Source organism: Camellia sinensis, chromosome 3 (genome assembly GCF_055761805.1).
Source record: "Camellia sinensis isolate YWXY chromosome 3, ASM5576180v1, whole genome shotgun sequence".
In the NCBI taxonomy this organism is placed as follows: Eukaryota; Viridiplantae; Streptophyta; class Magnoliopsida; order Ericales; family Theaceae; genus Camellia; species Camellia sinensis.
This window is the reverse complement of record NC_138963.1, coordinates 91,019,219-91,037,119: the sequence shown is the minus strand read 5'-3', so window position 1 is coordinate 91,037,119 and position 17,901 is coordinate 91,019,219. Positions and strand designations below refer to the sequence as shown.

Sequence of the window (17,901 nt, the reverse complement as noted above, 5' to 3'; positions counted from 1 at the left end):
TGATATCCCTTGATCTTCTTCTTCCCCCCTCCTCCTTTTTTTTTTTTTTTTTTTATCTTCTTGAGATCTCTGGAGCTTTATCTCCTCTCTGAAGTGTACATCTCCAGCATAATGCACTTACTCTCTCTTTTGGTTTCTCTTTTCTTGACTATATTGATGAATAGGCTTATATTTAGCCACTAATCTACTAGTATACTTAAGTTAGATTAGATTTAGGCTAATTCATCATATTAAATTAAATTATACCAATCACATACCTAATTAAATCAAATTCCATTAAATTAAATTAATCTTCGCCAATTATAATCTTAATGACACTAAATTAAATTATACTAATGTGTATTAAGCTCTAATTCCTATTCAATTATTTAATTCCAACCTATTAAAATTAGCGAATCAGACAGAATCAAATTTTTAATTAAATTTTCAGGTAACTCTAAAAATTCCAATTAATATATCCTTATACTCAATTTTGATTTCTGAACCCCTTTATGTTGTCAATTACAGTTTCAAAGCCGAGCTCACAATGGATAGTTTCTCAATTTAAATAGATATTTACAACGAATCAAATTAGATAATTCACAATTAATCACTTGGCACATCTCATAGTTAAAATTCAATACATAATTAATCACTTATAATTACGATTAACATTTTGGGGTCGTCACAATGTCGGGGAATAAAGATGCGACCATCGATAGCACACCATTCCCTGGCCTTGTATTTCTCACATTCTTCATTGATGATTCTCCTCAAAGCCACAGATGGGCTTACACGCTCGACAACTGGTATTTTAGAAGGAGAAGCCATTAGCAAGGAAATGAAAGAAGAAAGTGAACAAAAGGGCAAAGAGTTGCAGATAAGAGCAACATGAGTGAAATAGAGACTTTGGACAAGCGTGTAGATAAAGCGCAAGAAGAGGGGGTTTTAAAACCCTTCTGTCCAAAGTTACCTATTTAATATAACGGGGTTAAATGGACCCAGGTTCTAACCCATGTGTGATCAAGGCTTTTATTTTAAATTCCTGAGAACACAAGAAAGAAGACTACCTCTGAGCCAGAATGTGTTATGAAGGAGGGAAACACATTTCAAATACCCAGCTTAGCTTCGAAAGGTGTTAGATGGCTTTGAAGCCAGTTTTCAAATACTTAGCTTAACTTTGAAAACAAGTACTTGGCTTTGAAAGGTGTTAGTTGGCTTCAAAGCCAGTTTTCAAATACTTCACTTGACTTTGAGAACAGGTAGTTGGCTTCGAATCCAGTCTTGTACCTTGAATTCAAGCATAGTTAAGATTTGCTCACTTCAAGAATCATGGAGGTGTGCTTTTAGACTTTCCAACAAAGGAAGTTTCCTTCGAAAGGATCTTTGTAATGACCTATAGTTAGAATATGGTTCTTGCCTATTCTTTTAGCATAAATAAGCACTATGAAACTAGTTTTTGGTTAAGCATTATAGAAAGTCCAAAGGCCAAAGGAATAATCTTACGCTTTTGCTTATATAAGATCCTTCGAAGGCAAATAGGGTCGTTCTTAAGAGAAATTTCATGCTTTGAAGTACCTGAGTCAGGCCTCAAAGCAAGATTGGTGCTATTATTTACACAGATTATATTAACCATATGATTGGAGTGTAAAAACCTAAGATAAATACCATTACTCCTATGAGGAATTTTATGATTCGAAGCATTTGAAACCAGACATCAAAGCAAGTTAGTTGCTTCGAAGCTATTGTTCACAGATTACATAAACAGAGTAAGGCATAAAGCCATATTCGCCATGCAATCGATCATACAATTGGAATATAAAGCCAGATCATGACAAATGATGTTTGAAGAGCTCAGTTTTATTGATATGCACTATTTACATTGGGAACACCTACTTGGTTACATTCTTAATTTCATAAAAGTAAGGAATGGACAAAGTCACAAGATCATGGAACTTTGTCTAGCAAAATTCAATAAATACATACTCTTTTCCTAATCTATCTTCTATCCTATCTAAATTTGGTTTATCTAACTGATGAGCCCTTAGTTGGAAAAAGAGATGCTGGGCCTTCAATTCAAATTCTGTCTGTTTAAGAGTCTTATCTGTTTCCTTTATTTCTCATGCCCCATGTATTTCATCCATAGGGGTATCTCCTCTAAACTCTAAGTCTTGGTTCTTGAAGTTCTCATATTCTTCAAGAGGATTCTCTGCCTCATACTAAATTTGAATACGAACAGTGGAGGTTTCCTCCAGCTCACTGGTAATGGAAGCATTTGTGTGCCAGTTGAGTAAAAGAGGAAGTTGATCCAATAAAGTATAAAGCTCTACTTAGGCTATAGGTTAAGGATGTGGCTTCAAGAGATAATATCACGAGACCATAGTAAGTTCTTGTGAGGAATATCATCTCGAAGGACCTCAAAGGATAAATGAGAGAAAGCTACACGCAGAGTCTGGGCTCTATACTGTTGGTAAGTAGTAGAAAGGACTGGGGCTTGGTAGAGAGCAAAATGTTGGCTCTCGAAGAGGGTGAGTTTCAGTTCTTCAATCCAGTTAGGATTGGAAGACAGGGAAGGAGTAGCTGGGTCCTATCCAAAGGAAGGTGGGAATTCAAGCCCGTTCACACATTCTAGCCAGTTAGAGGAGCAAAGTTTTCCTTTTCTTAGCTAAGAGTAAGGGACTGAGTCCCAAGGATTCAACAGGGTATGGGGTCTTTTGCACTACTCTGGATGGCAAGGTGGAAATATACCATGCTGAAAGCAAGTCATCCTCAAGGCTGTGAAGACGGTCGAGAGGGATGTATGGATATACTACAAAGTTGTGCACAGAGGGATGGATTGCAATGGGGTCATCAAATTCAGGGAATCAATGGTGGATTTCCTCCCTTGTTTAAGGTTGAGTGGGTGTAGGCCAAGTTCCACAGCTGATGCTGTTAGAAATGTTATTAGAGGAAGAGAAGGCAGCTTCATCCCATGCAGAAAGTTTGGAGGCAGAGGAGGAGCTTCCAAGATCCATTTTTGCAAGTTCTTGGTCCAAAGGTTTGTGGTTGGCAGATTTTTAGTCCAAAGGTTGATAGTTTGCGACAGTATCCATAACTTGAATAAATGGAGGCGGATAAGTGTAGCCAATAAATGCATGAAGGTTCTTTCGAGAACAAACATCATTGTCTAATACCTCTTCGTATGTACGATCAATGAAAAAAAAGGTTTGTGTGGCCATGGGAACTGTATCAGCTTTTTTGAATACTCAGATAGTGGAAAATGTTCAAACATAGGAAAGAATTTAATATAGATTAAGTGCTTCATTTATGGAAGATGGTTGCATTTCTAAGAACATGTAAAGTCCATGCACGTCCTAGGACGTAGACAAAGTGCATTGAGTCCACTAATATCACCAAGTATTGGGTATATTAGTGCGGGGGGTAATGTTGGCTACATATGTTGTAAAAGCTAATTGTAGTTTGCCACGTGGTATATGAGGGGCAATTCGGAGAGTTAATACAAGTCTCCAATTAAAGACAGACACATGGCAGGTCATATTGTTATAATAGATCTACGCAACACTGGGAAAGCTAGAAGGCGCAAGATGACGTGGCCCAACGGTTACTCACGAATTCAAATTCAAAATCCAAGAAAGAAGCCTAACTGGAAGAATGGCGCAGTCGGACTGACTGTGAGAGAGCATGATCAGCAACATGGGAGGACATTTCGATAGTTGGAAGCCCACTTTCATGGTTACCCTTAGAGAGTATAAATAGCAGGGAAGGCCCCAAATTGACTAACCCAGATTCAGAACCAAAGACCAGTCATTTACTTCATATTTTCTTTACAGTTTTACATTTCCAGTTCTTCAATTCCTGTACCGCACTTCATTTCCTAGGAGTAGTTTCAAGTAGTCGTTGCTATAAACATTTTCAAGGCTGGGACATTTTATTGTAAGTTCTTATTTGCTTAATAAAATTCAGTTTATGAACTATGCTTTGTACTTGTTATTATTTGTAAGTTTTTCCTAAACAAGCTACCAGTAAAAGTCCTCTTCATTGAGACTGAAAGAACTTCAACACAATCGTCTGATAATTGGTTGACAATTAAAGTTCTGTAAGGACTGATTAATCCTTGCTGGCACACTTAAAATTACACAATTAACCTTTGAAAGCCAAAAAAGCCAACAGAATCATTGAAGTACCCTTCCTTATGTTGTCTATCAATTGAAAATCACGACACGTGTTTCTACTTTTGATTAGATTGAATAGTTTTTTGAGAAAATTGCTAAAAAAATTTATTCTACCAATTATCTAAAGCATTAAGTCCAATGATTTTTTTTATTGATAAAAAAATTACATTTTGTGAAATAATTTGGTGAGAAATTTTAAAAGACATTTTGTTTTTGATTTTAACTGATTCCGAAGTACTCCACGAATTTCTCTTGCTCAAAGTATTCAAAGACGGCCGAGTCGAGAAAATCAGTTGGCTGCCCGTCAAAATTCCTTCCTCCGACAACCACACTACCGGCGTTAGATCTGAAAACGTCCTTATATCCAACAAACCTGAAATCTCGGTCTGAATATTCCTTCCCAAATTACCCGACCTGACCCACAAGTTTTCCCTTATCGTCTACATGCACGGTGGTGGATTCTCCATGATGTCAGCCTTCACCCTCTACTACGATCACCACGCCTGCCGCCTCGCCGCCGAATCCACCTCCATTGTCATTTCGGTCGAGTACCATCTTCGCTCCAGAACACCCAATACCGGCATGCTACAACAACTCTTAGGCTGTGCTCCGGTGGGTCGCCGCCCACAGTACCAGAGATGGAGCCAAGCCTTGGTTGAACGATCACGCCGATTTCAGCCATGTATTCGTCAGCGGAGATAGCGTCGGAGGGAACATGGCTCACATGTTAGCTTACCGGGTCGAAACAATTAGGTTACCCGGAGTGAAACTTGTTGGGGCATTTTTGACCCACCCGTATTTTGGGGGAGTGGAAGCGGATGACAAGATGTGGATGTACATGTGTCCGACTAACAGTGGGTTTGATGATCCAAGGATGAAGTCGCCCGTAGAGGATCTAGCAGTGATTGGGTGCAAGAGGGTGTTGATGTTCGTGGCTGGGAATGATCATCTGAGAGAGCCAAGTAGGGCCTATTATGAGAGGCTGAAGAGGAGTGGGTGGAAAGGGAGCATAGAGATTGTGGAGAATGAAGGGAAAGAACATTGCTTCCATCTGCATGACCCCACCAATGAGAATGCTGTGGCACTGGTTAAAAAGATAGTTGATTTCATCAACCAATAATTTACTATTTCTATTTGTGATGAAATGGGTTTTTTTTTTTCCAATGGTATATGGAATGGCTGGTTGAGAAATAATAATGTTGTTTATACACTTCATGGAATAATGTTGTTATATGTCCTCTGTATGTATGTAGTTATGTCCAATAATAATATAAATTTTAAAATTTATATTTAGGAATCACAAGTATTTTAGATGAATTTCACATTATATTAATTTTAAATTTACATTATACAATTCATTTTAATGTAAATTTTAAAGTACCTATTCATGATCCACAGTATTTCTCTAGTTACTTTTAGAGCAACACATTTGTGAGCTGGGCCTCTAATTATAAGCAAAATATGATGAAAAAATATGATGCGATAGGAGTAGGGGTGGGGGTTGGTCATAAGTTATTCTCCATACTTTATTTTTCTATATATATTCATATTCCTCTTGTGGGTCCCAATTCAAACTCACATTGATAATCCGAACAATCTATTTCATAGAATTCACAGTAAATGTTATTCGAGTTCAGCTCTTCTCTAATTTTCTCAAAATTGGAGCTTCTTCTAGTCCTTGCTAATAATGTGACACGTTAGGGTCAATGATTTCAACGGCCCAGATCACAATAAATCAACTAATTTAATATTACTCCTAAACGATGCGTTTTGAATCTCCAATTTCCTTACTAACAGTGTCTTATGTTCTCTGTCAAAGCTTCGAAATCTTCAATTTCCTCATTTTCTTGGTCCTTCCTATTAATGTATATGGTATATATTCTTAAATATATTAGGTATTGATTTCCTAGATATATTTGTATTGCCATAGTTAGGTTTCTTATAGGATACTTTTTTTCATAGTTAGGTTTCTTTTATAGGATATTCTTTCTCAGCCTATATATATAGACCTTTTATTGTATAGGATTAACAAATAATGAAGACATTTGAGACGCTTCACATTGATGATAGTGAACTAAGGGTACCTCAAAAGGGATGCGGGCCAATGGTGGAAGTACGCCAAAGGCAAAGTGGGGCCAACAAGGGAAACTTTTGTTATCACTTTCCAAGACAAACACCTACCTCCCACAGCTAGAGAGAGATTGAGGTAAGAATTTCAAAACCTCAAGCAACTAAACCTATCAGTGGCCGAGTTTGAAGCGGCGTTCACTAGTTTGTCCCTGTTTAAGTTGGTGGCAATGGAGGAATGCCGTTGCATAGAATTTGAGAAGAGATTGAGAACCAAAATCTTGTTTAGGGTTACTGGAAACATGATCCAGACCTATGATCATCTTGTGGAGGTGGCAGGGCATATAGAGATTATAGTGTAGGCCGAAGAGGAGAGACTTTGGGGTTCGAGGTCTACGGGTCAAGAGTTATAGGGGGACTTTAGACTTAGCAAGAAGCATTGGGGCTCCGCTTCATCCCAGTCCCAATCACAGCAGACTAGATCTATATTCCCATTGCCGAGTGTTGGCCCTGAAAGGAATGCTCAGGGTAGCTTTACTTGTTTCAAGTGTGGCCAACAGGGTCACAAGACTAGTGCCTGCCCCCAAATAGGAGGAGGGTAGCAGATGTTACCACCACCACCACCTAACCGATCTCAGAGTCAGTTTCTGAGTAGGAGACAAGGACTTATATGCTTTCAGTGTGGTTAGTTGGGCATTTGAGGAGAGCTTGCTCGCAGTTGGGAGGCACATCTGGGTCGAGGTAGACTCAGAGCCATCAATAGGCTCATTTAGTACAAACCTCGCGAGCTAATCAGGGAGCCACCTTGGCTCAATCAGTGCAACAAGCTTATGCTCCGAGGGATGAACAGGTTGATCAGAGGCCACAAGGGGCGCGTGTATGCTGTTATAGCGCCAAAGCAGTTGCCAGGATCCTCAGTTGTGAGAGGTAATTTTGTTGTGTTCAATTCTTTGGCTAGTGTGTTGATTGATATGGGTGTGTCGCATGCATTTATATCTTCTGCTTTTGCTTCTTCATTGGGGTTAGAGATTCTCGTTTCATTGCCCGGTTGTGGCAAAGCCTTTAAGAGGCGTTGGGAACTAAGTTGACTCTTAGCACCACTTGTCATCCTCAAACCGATGAGCACTCAGAGCATACTATTCAAATTTTAGAGGACATGCTTAAAACTTGTGTCCTTGATTTCAAGGGGTCTTGGGAGAGACACCTGCTGTTGATTGAGTTCACCTATAACAATGTTATCAAGCAAGTACCGAGATGGCACCATTCGAGGCCTTGTATGGCTGACCTTGTAGATCACCAGTTTATTGGGCCGAAGTAGGTGATACACCAATGTTGGGCCCGGAGATTGTTAGAAAGACAACCGAGAAAGTTGCTCTCATTCGAAAGAGGTTAGGTACGACTCAAAGATGACAGAAGAGTTACGCTGATAAGAGAAGGCGACCTTTATCCTTCGAGGTTGGTGACCATGTGTTTCTTAAGATCTCGCCGAAACGGGGTTTGATGAGATTTGGTAAGAGTGAAAAGTTGTCTCCAAGGTTTATTAGACCTTTTGAGATTTTAGATAGGATTGGGGAAGTGGCATACCATTTGGCCTTAATGCCACAGTTTACCGGGGTTCAAATCATGCTCCATGTATCTATGCTTAGGAAGTACGAACTCGACCCTTCACATGTACTTGATTGGGTTGACTTGGAGGTAGATGAGGATTCCTCATACGAAGAACAACCGGTTCAAATTTTAGAGGTCCGAGAATAAGTGTTGAGGGGTAAGACTATACCATTAGTAAAGGTGTTATGGAGACACCTTGGGGTTGAGGAAGCAACTTGGGAACGAGAGGCAGAAGTCTGCTCCAAGTATCCAGATTTAATTAAGAATGCTTAGTTTGTTCTAGATTGTAATTTCCTCTTGTGTTGTAGGATTGTTACGATTGTTGTTGAACTTATGTTTATGATTGTCATATTAGTGGTTGTTGGTATTGTGGCCTTGGCCCATGGAAAATTTTGATGATGGTAGTGGAAGGTTGTTGAGATTAAGATCTCTATACTATAATTGAATTGTTGCTATTATGGATTTATTATTTCCATTTGTATAGTTGTTAACACTTGGAGCCCTTTTATTGTTAAATTGTCATTATTCATTGGAGGTAGTTAGGGAAAGGTGTGACCAAATTTCGGCAGTGAAATTTCCTAATGGGGGGAGATTGTGATGTCCCGGGTGTTAGACTTGAATAGTATTGTGTAGTAAGATGGTGTGCTTTACTTCTGGCATTTTGTTTATCGTATTGGTTCATTGAGAATTCTTTTATGCTCTTACATAACCTCCCTTAACATTTCTGGGTTAAAAATTTTGAGTTTTGGGCATTGGAATTTGTTTTGGGATATGAAATAAAATTCTAGGTTTTCTGGGCAAAATCGCTCTTGCGGATTTGGCAACCGCTCTAGCGGAATCACACTGAGTTTTCTAGGAATTTTTGGGCAAAACCGCTTGTGTGAATTTGGGTTCCGCTCGAGTGGATTTTCTATGAAAAATCTGGGTTTTCTCTGGAGCAAACCGCCCCGTATAGGCATCAGAATTTCCTCGTGCAGATTTGAGATTCCGCTTGTGCGGATTTCGGTGCGTCTGTCACAAAATTTGAGCTCTTTTTCTCAAAATTGATGCCAAAAACGTGTTTGAGGCACTTTTCACTTCTCTTTCTGTCTCTGTATACTCATCTTTTCTCTTCCTTTTCTCTACAAACACACCCAAATCCAAACTTCTCTCTAAGATTTAGCTAAAATCTTCAAGAATTTGAGAGGGCTTTTTACACCAAATCGAAGAGGGCGACGAGGGCTATATTTACACCAATTGAATCGAGTTTTCATTAACGTTGAGCTTTAGGGTTTTCATCTCCTTCCTCTCCCAAGCTTGAGGTAGGGGTCTTCTTAGAGTTATATATATGCTTTTGCAAGTTTATGTTTGTTTAGAGTATTTCTTACATGTTTGGATCATGATTTTGAGTTGATGAACCCTAGATGATATTATAAGTGGATTTTTCTTATTTTCTCCCAATGCTTTTGAGAGTATGAGCTATGTTCTAAAGTGTGGGTGTTATTTTGGAAAAATCTTTTCGAAAATGGTACAAAAATCTAGTTTTGGTGGAAACCCTAGAAATTTGGGGGTTTTGGGAAAGGTGTTGAGATATTGTGAAATTTATGCTTGATAAATTGTTATGTGAGTAAATGACGGAGAAAAATTTCTATAGTTGTATCAAATGTGAAAATTTCATGAGCAAATCAGAATTGTTGATTTGGGAAGCTTGAGGAATAACTTATTGTTGTTTGTCTTGGAAGACTAAATTTTAAAAATGATGATTAATATGTGGAGAATGCATGAATGATGATATTGTTATATTATCGCTTATAAAATGTATTACGATATTACATTGATAAGAGATGTGAAAATTTGATCACAATGGAGGATTGCGTGGTGGAATTGAAAATGGAACTATATTAATGCATTGTTACAATTTGCATTGCCATTCCTTTTAATCATTGTTGCAATCGATTTTGAATCTTGCATTGGAAAATTATTACTTCCAGAAAGGAATTATTTTGTGAAACAAGATCATTTTGATTTGTTTTGGGGTAAATATGTTGGTAAGTCCGGATATGGGATGTAGTTGATATTGGTTAAGTTGGCCTGAGTGTCCATGGTGAAAGACTGAAAACACGTGTTATAGCGATTCTGGTTTTGACCTGATTCTTGTTATATCTCGGACTCGATTTTAATGGTTTCATATTGTCGTTTACATCTTGTTTTCCTTGTATCTCCTTAAATTTGGCTTTTGGATTGTTGTGGTTGCGTTTGGGACAGGTTGGTTGCTTAGTTTCCAAACTCTTGTTGCCTAGAATTTTGCTCCTCCACTCGAGCGGCAGTTCTTGCGCTTGAGCGGGCTTTGTGAACTCTCAGTATTTTTACAGGTTTGCAAAACTACCGGGAGAGTGTATTCTACGCCCGAGCAGTTCTTTTTGCGCTCGAGTGGGCTCAACTTGAGCGACCATTCTTGAGCTTGAGCATTAGTCTATTGTCTACAAAACTACTGGATGTGTGTATTCTGTGCTCGAGCAGAACAATTTGTTATGTCTGACGCTCGAGCATCAACTCTTGCGCTCGAGCGTCAATTCTTGAGCTTGAGCGTTAGTCTATTGTCTACAAAACTACTGGATGTGTGTATTCTGTGCTCGAGCAGAACAATTTGTTGTGTTTGACGCTCGAGCCTCAACTCTTGCGTTCGAGCGGACTGTGCGTATATCAGTTCGTAATAGCCACATTTCTCATTACTTTTTCATCTCCTTCTTTCTTTAAAACTCTCCAAAACCCTAGATCTAAAGCTTCTCTCTCTAAAACCTACATTCTCTCTACATTTTCACTTAAATCCGTTGGTTTCTTTACTCGGGTACCTTTGTTAAAAAGGTAGTGCATCTCAAGAGCTACATTTTGATTTGATTGGAACTTAGTTTCGACCTCTTTGAAGTCTCTCCATCTCTTCCTTTGGTCTTCTAAACTTGAGGTAGGGGCTTTCTACACTCTTCTATGAGTTCTAGCATAGTTATTTGTTGATGTGTAAGAAATATTGAGATTTGAGGTGATTTTGAACAAACTTAGGGTTTTGCTTTAAAAATCAAAAGAGGGGTTTTCAAACAAATTGGAAATGGTTATGAGAGTAAATATGAGCTTGTGTTGTGTTAAAGTGGTTGATTTTGGTATTTAGGATGAAATTAGGAAAATGAGGTTTTGCTCTAAAATGTCTTGAATAATTATTTTATATAAATATGGAATTGGTATTGAGAATATGAAATTGAATGGATGTTTATATAAATGGTGGAGTTAGATATGTATTACCTTGTGCCTATGGAAATTTGGATAATTTATCTATTGTAAAGATTGTATATTTGTTCTGTTTTGGGCTATCCGTAGAGGATAACCATGATTGTAGTAGAAATTGCATGAGGATTAGATGAATTAAAACTAATCTCTTAGCCGTTATCATTGAATATGATTATGATGTGTATACATTGTATATGTATGATGTTTGGGAGGAAAAAGGGGATGTACTCCATGTTTGGAAGAAGAAAGGGAATGAACAACATTAAACTAAGTTGGCCTGTATGTCCAAGGTGAAAGTCCCGAAAACAGCATGTATACATTGTTGTCGGTTCCTACGGACGAAATTTCTGTAAAATGGCAAGTGAATGTATTTTGTATGACAATTATATTGGTTAGAAGCCTATGGGGTGTGTCTTCTGTTTGGTTGACTAAATGAAGTGGGTATAACTAATGGATTGAGATGAAAGTTTGACATAACTTGGTTTTGGAAAAAGTTGTAAAAGGTTTGTCAATTGGTCATTGAACATGTACATTATACTTATATCTTTGTTAATATTCATATATTGTGTTAAATTGCTTCTACTAGACTTTGGCTCACCCTACTTGGGAAACTATTTTCAGGTGCTGGTGACATATCTCCTCCGAGGACTTAGCTTGGGAAGACTTAGGAGCTGAAGGCTCTATTTTTTTGTTTTGTATTTAATATTTGTTCAAGCCTAGGGCTTTATATGTGTGGAGCTTAAGACACTCTTTTTTGTTGTAACCAAGCATAGTCTTGGAAAGATGTAAGCCTATAGGGCATTTATTTTGTTGATCATTAAGTTGGTATCACATGCTATAGATTCAGGGTAGAGCTTATGAATGTATATCGCATGTGTCACTTTTGTAAATTAACTCTGATTAATGAAAGTTTATTATTTTGTTTATGTCATATGGCATTAGTTATTTATAGATGAATTATTGTAATTATTTTGGGGGTGTTACATGTGCAGAGGATGTACCATGTGCCTTCCGGTTAGCTACTAGTAAAGTGGTGATTAGTGGTGATTGGTAGTGCTTGATATGCCTACTTGCAGACACCAACCTAGGGATTACCTGAATCGTATTTACCACCCCTTAAACTACATTGAAGTTATTGAGTTATTGTGTTTTCAAATTGCATTGAGCACAAGATTTTCAAAAGATAAAGATATATGTTTTGAGCATAACATGGCATATACATTCATCTCTAGAGATTGTATAAAATGTATATACTTTGCTAAGATCTTCCTACTGGGCTTTGTCTTCACCTTATGGGATTTTGTGTAGGAAAGGATGTGGTGATCCCGCCGAGTTAAAAGAGTGGAATGTATTTTAACAGCACAAGGCTCTTTTCTTTTGTTGTAAGGGCTTAAACCTTAGAATTTGTAGCCCTTAAGGGCATTGAATTGTATTTGACTTATTGTGCCACATGATATAGATTCATATTCTAGGAATGTTGAATGTATAATTGTATATGGAGTATTTTTTGTAAATCTCTAGACTTTAATGAATACAAATGTTAGAGATTGATGATGATATTAATGCAGAGGCTTTATATTCTGTATATTTTAAGCAATGAAAGCTATTGATTTGGAAAACAAGATTACGTTGTTGGATGATAATGAGTCTGTTTGTGTTAATTTCTTGGGGCGTTACAACTGCTCTGGAATTATTTACAAGTTTATTGCGTAATAATTTCATATGTAACTCTTACCTATTAATTTTAATTTAATTATTTAGAGTTATAAGTTTTTTGTAACTTGTCTATCATTTTAATTTTTTACTTGATTTTGCTATTAAATAGATTGCTCGAAGGTTTAAAATAATTTATTGCTTTTACAATTTTTTTCAATTATTTGTTTTGTATTTTGTTGTGTGTTTCTACTAACTTTCTTTACAGGAATACCTGTGCGAAAAGGAATGGAAAAAATTTACAAAACCAAATGAAAGAATTTGGGATTGCAGTACGAAATTTGGACTGCTAACATTTTTGTTAAACAAAAGTACCTAATCATGGAAAGAAGTTTTGGACCAAATAGAATCCTTATGGATTGGTTACTTTTCTTTATATTTGAAGCAATTTGTTGCTTGTGTTTTAGTACTGATTAATTTACCAATATGTTGAAGCAAGTTTATTTGCTTGTAATTGTTTGGAAACATTTTATTTGTTTGTAATTGTTGTAACAATTTTTAATTGCTTGTAAGTTTTGGAACTTGGTTTGTTTTAACCTAGTTTATCCTCTAGAAAACTTAATTCTAAATTTGTTTCCCATGGACTATGAGTCAACATGCTCTTGAATGTTTTGTCTAAGGTTAACTAGGTCTTAAGTGGGACCGGTGTGACCCCTCCAGTCTTCATGGAAACTTTCCTGACCATGTTTGATTATAGGATAAGTGGTGAGACTAGTTTTGAGTTAACTTTCCAACTTTAGAATTTTCTAGTGTTAAGTTTAGTTTCTAGAAACATATAATAGTGAAATTATGTTGTATTTTTGAAATGACAACTATAACTAATGCTGCTGCTGCTGCTAATATTGGTAGGGATTAGAACCCTAGGTCAACTGGCTTGCCAATCCCTATTGTGACCTCTGTGGTCAACCTTGCCGCTACTCTTGCTGTTCTGGGTGGACCGCTTAACCATCATAAGCACTCAGAGAAATTCACTGGAGTGAATTTCAAGAGGTGGCAGCAAAAGATACTCTTCTACCTGACTACTTTTAGCCTTGTGAGGTTTTTAAATGAGGATGCACTAGCCATGGAAGAGAATGAGCAAGATAAACAAAAGCTCATGGCTCTAGATGCTTGGAAGCAATCAAACTTCCTTTGCCAGAATTGTGTTCTGAATGGCTTGGCAGATACACTTTTCAACGTGCCAAGAAGTCGGCAAAGGAGCTGTGGGATGCTTTGGATAAAAAGTACAAAACTGAGAATGTTGGGGCAAAGAAATTTGTCGTTGGCCGATTTTTGGACTCTAAAATGGTGGACTCGAAACCGTCATTAGCCAAGTCCAAGAGTTCTAAGTTATTCTGCATGAGATTTATGCAGAAGGAATGTAGTGAATCATTCTAGGTAACTGCTTTGATTGAGAAGCTACCTAACGGTTAGAAAGATTTCAAGAATTACTTGAAACACAAGTAAAAGGAAAAGCTCATTGTCAGGCTCTACATTGACGAAAACAACCGGAAAAAAGGGGGAGGACCTCCACTACGAAAGCAAACATGGTTGAGTATGGCTAGTCCTCCGAGGTTAAGAAGAAGCCACCAACCAACAAAAACTCAAAGCTGGGGGCTAGAGGTGGTGTCTCCAAGAGGCCAGTCTACAAGCCTTAGGAACCCATTTTTAGGTTCAATGGAAAGTGCTTCAACTGTGGAAGCATGGGTATCGGGCGGTTGATTGCCGCAAGAAAAAGAAACCTTAAAAGAAGAACCCTCTACAGAACAAAAGCCACGCCCACATGGTTGAGATGGAAGATCTGTCACAAGATGTGGATGAAATGCATTGATCTGTTGTTATCTCTAAGGTGACCATGGTGGGGTCCAATATGTAGCTTGCTTTTCGTGCTCCTTTCAGATACAACTAGCCCTACAGTTCGGACTCCTATGGTTCTGAATCTGATTCCACAAGTGCAATGTGAAATAGAAAAACACAAATGAGTCCAAATCCAGTAATTTTTTTTGAAATTTTGATTTTGAATCAAAATGCCAAAAATAGATTGCTTTGCCAGATACAGAGTCGCCACCTAAATATTTTTTGAAAAATTTAGGAAACTTGAGACTCATGCCAAAGGCCACTTATCCGTCATCACCAAAGTGTCTTAGCTTCGAAACTTAGGCACGAGACGAGAAGGTCATGAAGTGAGCACCACACTTGCCCGATCAAAGATCGGTCTCTACTAATCATGATGTGATTCTTAGCTACATTATATGCTCTTGTTCCGAATTTTTGGCTAACATTACTATGTGATGCATGCAAGTATGGACTAATTTGGAAAAGTTGGAACATTTGATTTCATGTTTTGTTTGAAAAAAAAGTGTTTTGAATACGTGTCACCTAAAAAGTGAGTTTGTATGTACATTAATCAATTTATTTCAATTCAAGCAATTAGCCTTCATCCATCGGCATTCATATATATATATATATATCACTTAAGCACTTAGCCTCAAGGAATCACACTTTGATGACATGGCAACAATCACACGCATGCGATATGCTAAAGTAATTAAAGGCTCACCTAGTGCTCCGAGTCAAAACAAAGCAAAATAATTAGAAAATATGCATGTCTCTAACTAATGTAAAATGACTAATGCAGCACATACAAGATGCAATCAATGGGTTTGGCTACTAACATGGTATTTGAATCAATTTGATAACATGCGGTTTAAGCACGTATTCAAAGAATTTAAGCAATGATAGTGCTTTGTTAAAATGATGCTTTGTTAGAATGATGAACCGAGCTTTGATGCATGCAAGACAAATGGATACTTTGGACATGGAAAATGCTAATTAAAACATGATGCTCTATTCTACCATCATAAGCAAAGAAATAAACGGGAGAAAGAAGTGGGGGTTGGAAGACATAGACACTTATTACACTTTTTGCCCTCATGCAAGAGGGTCAAAATGAATGTCCAAGTGTTCGAAATAAACTAACTATTACAAAACCAAATGAAGGAATTAAGCTAATGAATACTAAATAACTAACTAGCTATCTAATTTATTACAACAAGGATGAACAATAAAACTAACTAGCTAGGTTAACTAACTATGACAATTACGAATAAACATTAATGATAATTACAACAATGCCAACTACAATGGTAATTAATTAATTGCAACAATAATGGGAACATTAATTTACACTACTAATAAACAAAGATGCACAGGGATTGCATGCACGTGACTATTTTCAGAAACAGCTCTGTTTGCCTTCCTTAGAATCTATTGTGTTTCACCTTCAACCATTGCCCGATGTTTCTGCAAAAACACACTATTTACCAAACATTGGAGCTCGGTCGACCCCCAATGAGGCCTAGCCAGGCCCAAAGAAGGTCGATTATGCCCTGATTTCATGCAAAACCCAATTTTTATGCTCTGAGGTGAAAACAGTGCAAACATAGTTGTTCTGAGCTCTGTTTGTCCCTTCTGCTCTTCTTGTCATGGAGAGGCTCAAGAGAAGAATGAAGTGGGTTCCAAAATCATCAATAAGCAAGTTGATCGCTTGATGATTTCAGAGACAATCGGATAAAAATCAATAAATGCAATGAACACCTACTTCTCTCTCCTATCATGAATTGAGCTCAAAGAGGGAGATAGAGACGCTTCAAGTTTCATCAACACACCATGAATTGGTGCGTGATGACTCTTGACATTATGGATTCATCATAACGTCCAGCCAAATCCAAGCAACCTTACTCATTTTCTGTGACGACCCAGAATTTTTCCCTCCGCTCGAGCGGAGAAGTTTACGCTCGAGCGGACTTTTAGGGTTCTCAGCAATTTTACAGACTACCCGAGATTCTGAGAGTGGTAGATTCCCGCTCGAGGGTAGAAGTGGACGCTCGAGCGGACGTCTTTGTTCGTCTGAGCGCTCGAGCGCAAGGTGGGGCGCTCGAGCGGGTCGCCTGGTGAGCTTGAATTTTGAGGCACGTGGGGTCGTCTGAGGCATTTTTATTAATGTATTTGGAACCTCCTTATTTTATTTTGGGGTCTTGATTGTGGTGGTAATATGATGGTAGAGTAAGATTGGATCAAAAACTTTAGTTTGAATATTTTGTCTACGATCAGCCGTCACTCTTTTGCCCTTTTCTTTTTCCACACTTTGAATTTGGATGTGAGGTTGGAACCATTGGAAAGATTATTTTCGGGGCTTCAATTTGAGCACAAGAACGACTTAAAACGGAGTCCGAATGGGAGAGTTATGCCTATTTGAAGTTTTGACATCTGTGCTGAATGCATGTACGCTCGAGCGTGAAGATGTGCGCTCGAGCGGGTTTTTCGGACCAACAGCTTTAAAAACGGGATTTTGGATCATTTTAGATGTTTTTCTTCTTTCCTCTTCCTTCCTCTCTTCCATGTCCGAAACCCTAGCCCCCAAACCCTTGAATTCCTTTACTTTGATCACGCTCCACCATGGTTTTTGGCATCAAGGATGAAGAACAAGGGAGGATAAATGTTTTTACCCGATTGGAACTTGGATTTGCGAAGTCTTCTTTTCAAGCTCACTCTTTTGCTTGATTAGTGAGGTAGGGGTTCTATTTCTCTTCAATACTTGCATCCATGGCTAGATTTGAGGTATTTTCATTGTATAAATGTATAAATTTTCATTTTGAGCACATAGAGGAAATTATGAGATTTTGGGAATTTTGAGTTTGAAACATTGAAGGTTCAATTGATGGGTTAAGGTGATGGAGTATGATCCCTAGATGTATAATCAAGGAGGGAATTGGGATGTAAGGTCATGGTATGAGAAGTATGAATTTTTTTATGGAAAACTTTATGTTCTTGAAACCCTAGATGAATTTGTGATGATAAAGAATGACTTTGCTCAAATTCGAAATAGAATCATGGAATTGGTGGGTTGAGTTATACGTGTACAAGTTTAATTGGATTTCTGAGATGTTTTGAAATAATGTTAAAAATTTACGAATGAACCTTGTTATGGGCATTGTAAATCATGTTAAATTAAGAAAGGAAATTAGGGGAAATGATTTAAAGAATTAATGTGTGACTTCTTATGTGTGTAGGACATGCTTCGGGAGGAATAAATGCTCCACCAATGTGTAGACGTCCCCCGAAC

General features: G+C 37.8%; 1 pseudogene; it reads left to right on the top strand.

Annotated features, from left to right (window-relative positions):
• The first annotated feature begins 2,916 nt into the window (after positions 1-2,916).
• On the top strand, positions 2,917-5,305 carry LOC114266276 (2-hydroxyisoflavanone dehydratase pseudogene; annotated as a pseudogene).
• Positions 5,306-17,901: the final 12,596 nt, after the last annotated feature.